Here is a 7,637-nt window from a genome sequence, read left to right on the forward strand (position 1 = left end):
TCTATTTCAAAACTACCAGGGTACTTCCCCAACCAGTCTTTTCTTCCACTGATGTAGCTACTATAGGAAATATGTTGATTAACATAGAACATGTTTATAGCATCATTGATGTTTATCTCGCTGTCTATAAGTTTGGAAGGATGTAAAGGGATTTTCCTCCTCCACACAAACAAAAAATGAAAGAGACGAAAATATAACTCAGTGTTTACTAAATGGAAAGAAAAGCACCATGATCTTTCACATGTTAGCTGAACTTGAATGCTCTATGGCATGAATTTCAGTGCCATTTCATGTCTCTAATCACATCCCTTGAGCACTTAGGTCCGAGTGCCATTGCTTCAGCTGGAATGAGCAGGACAGACACGGAGTTCAACCAAACCATTTTTTTTTCTGTTTGTTTTTGAAAAAGAACATGTCTGGAACTCTGAAAAATAGTTCAGATCAGAATCTACGAAGTAAGCCTAGAATAGATTTGAGTGGGCAGATGAGCAGAGCAGAGGCCACAAGGCTCTCGCCACAGGCCAAATGCTGAGTGGAGTAACAGGAACACTTTGGCAGAGTTCTCCTCAAATGAGACACTAAAATTCCATGCTTGAGTTACTTAACGAAACCCTCATTGGATGATATGTAAGTCTTCTGGAGGTAAAACTGAGTGCTAAGAATAATTTAGATATACTGATGAGCAGTGGTCTAAAGAGACTCTAGCTGTTTGATACACGGAGTTTTAAAAAGTTATCCCCTGCTAATACGATAGGTCTGGTCACTCAGTTCATAAACCGCATGGAGGATAAGATAGGTACTTGACCTCCACCAGCCAAAATATGATGTTTTTCAAAACTGTCAACAGTGAAGAGAAAAGATGAGAGAAGGAAACTCTGACCAAAGTCTGAATTTTGGGTCTAGGAACTTCCAGAATGTACCAAACATTTGACAGGACTGATGTGGAAAGTAGCCAGCAGTTACTATAATTCACATGGAGGGCAAGTGACACTCGGTGACATCAACAACTACACGTGATCAGATCTCAGAGGGGGGAAAAATGAAGGCTAGATAGAGGGTGCTGTCCATGGTGGAAAGAAGCAAACAGACAGAATGCTTCTGCACAGGGTATGAATCAGAAATCATGGCGTCAGGAAGCAGAAATGAGGAAGCCGGGCTCAAAGATTAAGTTTCAAAGGTTGAAGGACTCTGAGAATCTCAAGTGAGACAGGAAGTTACTCAGGATTCCAGCAACAAAAACAGAGTGGTTAGTATGGAAAGATCTGGGGATTAGGGCTTCCTGATAGAGTGACCAACCGTCCTGGTTGGTCTGGGACTCTTGGTTTTAGCGCTCAAAATCCTGTACCCAGGGCAACCTCTTCGACCTGGGAAAACAGAGACGGCAGGTTACCCTATGGCTGTATAATCCTAAGCCAAGACCAGATATTTTTCTGAGTAAGAGGAGGCCTATTCTAAAGAAGATTACAAAAGGATACAGCTTATTTGAGAGAGAATGTCAGAGAAGGGCTAGGGTATCAAGAATGCTCCTTGTAACCACCACACCTAGCTATGGGATCTTCTAAAGGTCCTTTCATCTTTGGAGACTTCAGTTTCTTTCTGTGCAAAATGATTTGGCATTAGAGCAATGACTTTCAATCATTTTTATTTTCCTCTTGTAAAAGCAGCAGACTCTTTTCTTCAAATGAAATCTTACCCAGAAAGGAATATATACACGACAGAAAGCAGAGCTGCTGGGTTGAAGGCAGGTGGGGAGACCTATCACCCTGACCACTTTGTTGTGCGCTCAACCCTCCCCCACTCTGTGCCCAGCTAGCCTCTGAGGCATCGGCACCAAACCTACACAGTTCTGAAGAACAGACTTTTAAAACCACCAACTGGATGATCTTCAAGTTCTCTCTGGGTCAGAAATCCCATGATGCCTTGGCCATCTGCAACATTATCACTATTTTTCAGAACTGGACTGGCTGCCCCTATTTTCAGAGTCCTGGCCTCAATATCTCTCCCTCTCTCCAACACACACACTACTCAGAACACAGTCAGGGAACCAGTGTGGTTGGGATTTGCTTACTCTCAAAGTCAAAGAATGCATAGGAAACATACTGAAATGATCAGCTCTGGGTTGCGGGAATGTGGGTGACTGATTTCTTGTAGTGTGTGTGTGTGTGTGTGTGTGTTTCTGTATTTTCTACAATTTGGATATAATACTTATTTGATCTTGGGCCAAACCCTGGGGCTTGGACATGCTTTGGCCTCGTCTACTCCTATTGACCTACTACTTCCCCCTGCTCAGAGACTCTTTTTTCTTGGCTCCTCCCTTTTGCCTTGCATCCCTGCTTTGACGGTGCACTTTTTCCGCCCAGTTTCTCCTATATCATTTTCCACCTTGCATTTCTTCCTCCTACTTTAGCTTCCAATGTGAATTTCTTTTATTAGCTTTAATGTCCCCTGCTCCCAGGGGGCTGATCCAGCCCTAAGATGCCATGCTGTTTCCTGTGAATCTCCCTAGGAGCTGATTCCCTGGTGAAGTCTTCTCTCCCTGCAAGTAGCTTAGTAATCATCCTGTGCCTACCTCCCAGCCTTAGGGGGTGATCTACCCCCAGGTCTGTTAACCTTACAGGATGTGCTTCCCTTTGAAGAGGATGTTCTGATAAAGAGGAGACAAGTCCTTGAATTTGATGATCCTGGATGATCCCATAGTCATTTGGTCTCTCTCAAGATAAAGACCCTCCAATTGAGCCTGAAACTATGTCAAAGGATGTGTTCCTCCCTTTGCCATGTATAGGAAAGCTTTATGGATAGATATTGATGACCCTGCCACCTTAAAAGGATCAGGACCAGTAAGTTATAGTGGGACCCAGACAGTACATTGGAAGGTGGTGGAAGAATCAGGCGGCAGCTGTTAATAAAAATATCTTTGATTGCTTTAGAAAGAAAAGGATGCTTAACCAAAGCAAAATCTCTTATTCCACTTTTTTATTGGGGTAGTTGCTTACAAGGAACAGTCCATAGTCCAACAACCAACCCAATTTCAACCATTCCTATCTTCAATTACCTAGTACCTGACTCATGCCTGACCTGGTTCTCCTGGTCTTTTGCTTCCAGGATTAATTTATGACCTTGGACTATCAGATCTGTTTCTTCCTGATGTCATTCTCCTGTCAATAACCCTGCACATTACAAACTATTCAACCTTGCTACTTGCTGATCCTTAAGAAAAGATGGTGGTGGATAAATCTGAGTCAGAAAGAAACATTCCACCACTGACTGATTTTGTGACTTTCAGCTTATTACCTGAACTCTCTAAACCTCATTTTTTCATCTGTAAAACAGACAATAAGAATTGCCTCACAGGATTGTTGTGAAGACTAAATTATAACGTTTATAAAATAGTTGGCATAATATCTGCCCCTTAAAAATTGGTAACTATTATTTATATGGAACAGAGCTATTCAAAGTATGCCTCATGGACCAGTACTAATTGTTCATTACTGGTCTGTGATGGAAAAAAAAAGGTACAGAAATTGAGAGTTAGCATTTAGAAAATTTCAGACTGGTAATTTTTTTAAAAAAGAAAAACTAGACCTTTCCCAAAGATACTTAGAGAAGCACTGCTATAAATGGAACGGACTCTGGTTGGGAAATGACTGATGGACAGCTTAGCATCTATCATCTGGAAAGACATTCTTAAGAAATATTACATGATCTCTCCCTTTTCTGCTGGCCAATTACCTTCATGGTTTTGCTAATCCTTGAAAGTCCTCCCATCACATCATCACATTCATGAAGGACTTCTTTCCCTTTTCTGCTCATCTGTTGGTGTCTGTTAAGGAAACACAAATTAACGTTAACATTTGTTCAAAACATAACTCAGAAAATCTGTTTCAAAAGCACGCAGGACGCATTCCAAAGCCAACTAGCATTTCTGATTTGTTACCCATGCCATTTCCCAAAGCTGTCAGGGGATAATTAAAAGTCAGAGGGGAAATTTAATCTTTTCATGTTAAGGTATAGTGGCTATAGGAGAAAGAAAGCATTAACATTTTCAGGGGAGGAGGGGAGAAGTGCTTGATTAAATCCAAAGAAAACAATCAATTCTAGGCGTATGCTGTGGTCACTTTATCCATTAGCTTCAGGACAAGAGCGGCATTTGGAGCAGTGTTTTCAAGGCATTGGCACCAGGCCATTCCTGAAGCACACAGTCATTATGGAGACATTTAATTAGTGCATTTTGCATGATTGCCTATGGACACAGGGGGGGCAATGTGCCATCTAGCCCGTTTAGGGTCAATTGATGGCTGGAGAGGAGGCCAGCCTGCAAAGTCATGATAAATTCTATGAGGTTAGGAACTTCATATTACTTCCATTTTTAATATTTCCCATGCCCAGAATGGGGCTGCAACATAGTAGACACTCAGAAGAATGCTTATTGAATGAATAAATGATTTCAAAGTCACCAAAACTAGCATCCCTCTAGAAAACTTGTTCCATCGCTTTTTTGGTCCAGCATGCCTGGTCCTAGTAAATGATAGAACCAGGATTCAAACACAGAGCTGTCCAACTCCAGAGTTCAATGCTTATCTATTACAGCATGCTGCAGAGATGACACCAGAAAGAAATGCCAGGCCCTCCATAACGGGTGGCTCCAGAATGCCCGATCTGAGCCACCCCCTCTCCAGACTCCATGGGGCTGTTACCCCTCACTTCTCTCACTCCTCTCTAAAGAGGGATACACATCTGGTGCCTCTTAGGCTTATTACCACAAAAATAAAATTGGACCCTTCTACTATGGGCGAAGAAGTCCTCCCTCTCTCTATCATCATCTGTGGGATGTGTTCTGGCCATGTCTTAAAGAACCCAAGCTGGCCCTTCGGGGTACAAAAGGAGACACTGCTGTAATAGATTGAAGCATAAAGTCAAAGTGGAATCTGGCTCTAAAAATCCATTCCAGTCTCATCTTTATTTATCCTCCCTGGACCAATAGCCTTGGGTACTATATGAGCATCCTTCTGAGCTTCCTTCACTTGATTTTTTTAATACAATAAAAAAACTAATAGTGTTTAGTTTAAGTAAAAGTGATAGCACTTTCCAAGTAAACTGACCTCCTTTCCTTGATCAGCCAAAATAATTTTAAGATGAGCTTTGTATTGTGCCCTGAAGGGTACAAAATCAGACTGTTATATTGAGAGAGCAAAGGACTTTCAGACTCATAAACTCCGAGTCCTTTGATTTGTCATTAATAATCTAATTTAGTGGCTTTATAAAGGGGGTTTGGGACTTAAAGGGTTATAAGAATTGGATCCAGGAGGAAAACAGGAATGAAAGCATGGGTTAGGATTGAAAGTAAATAAGAAAGTCTCGAAAGGAGAAGAGGCAAATCAAGAAATAATAAATTAAAATTTCAAATCCGGCTCCTCACTAGTGCCTCTTCCTGGACTAGAAGCTATGAGAAGTATGAAAAATGGATTTCTGTGTCATCTTTAGGTGTAATATGTCTTACACCTAACTAAATAATTATATATGAATCTAAAACAAAGTGCAAAGTCATGATAGAGCATAGAGAACATGTCCTACAGGTGATATGGAATAAGAGAAAGTAATGTTGAATCCCAGCTTGCAAAACAGGAAGGTGAAAGAGAACAGAAGAGAGAGTTAAAGGTCAGAAAGGCAGTTTGGATATGATCTCATGGGCAATGGTGGCTTGTATGGGAGGAGGTCCTGGCTTTGTATGGGAAGAGAGGGTATATTCAAATGGGTTAAATGAAGAGGTCTGCTAAAAGGACTATTTACAAATGTCTGTGGTCAGGATTAAAGGAAGCCAACTAGGAATGGTAAAACACCCAGGAGCCAACAACAGCTGGGAGCTGTTCAAGAGTAGAGCCATTACAGAAGGTTCTAGAGTAGAGCCATCCTAGGCCTGAAGGTTCAAGAGTAGAGCCATTACTGGAAACTGGAAAGAGCTGTAGTTGTAAGAGAGCACCACCTTCTAGGAACTGTGGCCTTTCTTTCTGACTATTTGCCTTAATTGATATAAATGATATATTTTTCTGGGTTTGTACTTCTGTGTTATAATTTCAGTTTTTAGTGTTTCTTTCCCTTTTTCTTTATCCATATTTTCTTTGTTTTGTGCTACAAAAGTTTAATTTGAAATGTCTATCCATTTTTTAAATTGAGGTATAATTGACATATAACATTATATTAGTTTCAGATGTTCAACATGATTCAGTATTTATACATTGAGGAATGATCACCACAATAAGTCTAGTTAACATCCGTCACCATACACAGTTATAAAGAATTTCTTTCTTGTGATACGAACTTTTAAGATCTACTCTCCTAGCAACTTTCAAATATGCAATAGAGTATTATTAATTATAGTCATCATGTTGTATGTTACATCCCCATGACTTATTTATTTTATAAGTGGAAGTTTGTATCTTTAGACTCTCTTCAACCCATTTTGCTCACTCCCCACCCTTTGCCTCTAGCAACCACCAATCTGTTCTTTGTATCTATGAGCCTTTTTTTTTTTAAGATTTTATTTATTTATTTGAGAGAGAGGAGTGAGCGAGAGAGCACAAGTTGCAGGGGAGTGGCAGAGGGGCTCTATCCCAGGACCCTGGGATCATGATCTGAGCTGAAGGCAGATGCCCAACCGACTGAGTCACCCAGGCGCCCCTATCTACGAGCCTTTTGAAAAATTCCACCTATAAGTGAGATCATATAGTATTTGTCCTTCTCTGACTTATTTCATGTAGTATAATGCCCCCAAGGTTCATTCATGTTGTCACAAATGGTAACATTTCATTCTTTTTTATGGCTGAATAATAGTCTACTGTATACTTTCTTTTCTTTTTTTTGGAGAGAGAGAGAGAGAGAGAGAGCAAGTAGGGGGTGGGGGAGGGGCAGAGGGAGAGAGAGAACCTCAAGCAGGCTCCATGCCCAGTGTGGAGTCTGACATGGGGCTCGGTCTCATGACCCCGAGATCATGACCCAAGCCAAAATCAAGAGTTGGAAGATTAACTAACTGAGCCACCCAGGTGCCCCCCTTTTTTAGAAAGAGAGAGAGCATGGAGGAGGGAAGGGCAGAGAAAGAGGAAAAGAGAAAATCTTAAGCAGGCTCAACATCCAAACACGGAGCCTGACTCAAGGCTCAATGTCACAACCCTGAGATCATGACCTGAGCCAAACTCAAGAGTCAGACACTTAACCGACTGAGCCAGCCAGGCACCCCTGTATATTTTATATCCATTTAAAAATTGAGATATAGGGCGCCTGGGTGGCTCAGTTGTTGAGCAACTGCCTTCGGCTCAGGTCATGGTCCCAGGGTCCTGGGATCGAGTCCCATATCGGGCTCTCTGCTCCGCGGGAGGCCTGCTTCTCCCTCTCCCACTCCCCCTTGCTTGTGTTCCCTCTCTCACTGTGTCTCTCTCTGTCAAATAAATAAATAAAATATTTAAAAATAAATAAATAAAAAATAAAAATTGAGATATAATTCTCACATCATAAAACTCACCCTTTTAATATGCACAATTAAATGGTCTTAGTATATTTGCAAAGTTTTGCAACCACCACCATCTAACTCAAGAATGTTTTTACCACCCACCAAAACCCTATATCCATTAGCAATCAGTCCCCAT

This window comes from Phoca vitulina, unplaced genomic scaffold (genome assembly GCF_004348235.1).
Source record: "Phoca vitulina isolate PV1807 unplaced genomic scaffold, GSC_HSeal_1.0 scaffold55, whole genome shotgun sequence".
Classification (NCBI taxonomy): domain Eukaryota; kingdom Metazoa; phylum Chordata; class Mammalia; order Carnivora; family Phocidae; genus Phoca; species Phoca vitulina.